Here is a 536-nt window from a genome sequence, read left to right as displayed (position 1 = left end):
GCACGGGGACATCGTGATCGCCCCAAGTCCGGAATAGCGCCAAGTCAAGCCCCACGCTGGCCGTGCAGGACCTGTTAGCGGGGGCCCCACTGACAGCACTAATCCGGACTTAGAAATTATATCTTTCTAATCGAACACCACACACGCAACACCACCATACCACCATCTCCTTGCAAGTACCTAAGTACCCGCAACTCCATGGTGAAGGCAATGTCACTCCATCACCAACCTCTTTGCACTGCAAGCACTTGCGTACCCACAACACTCCGAAGAAGGCAACGGCGCGCGATGCTCGACTCCACACACCACACCACACCACACCACCGATGGCCAGCCAGCCAGCCAGCCCAACTAAGGGCTAACCCACCAACCAACCACCAATGGCCTAGGCCAGCCGGATCCCACCTTCAAGTCCAAGCACAGCCAAGTGCAAGTACCGCCAAGTGTTCACCAACCAACCAACACACCACACCACACCACCGATGGCCAGCCAGCCAGCCAGCCCAGCTAAGGGCTAACCAACCAACCAACCACCA

This window comes from Anopheles ziemanni, assembly GCF_943734765.1.
Source record: "Anopheles ziemanni chromosome X unlocalized genomic scaffold, idAnoZiCoDA_A2_x.2 X_unloc_4, whole genome shotgun sequence".
Lineage (NCBI taxonomy): Eukaryota > Metazoa > Arthropoda > Insecta > Diptera > Culicidae > Anopheles > Anopheles ziemanni.
This window is presented reverse-complemented; position numbering follows the sequence as displayed.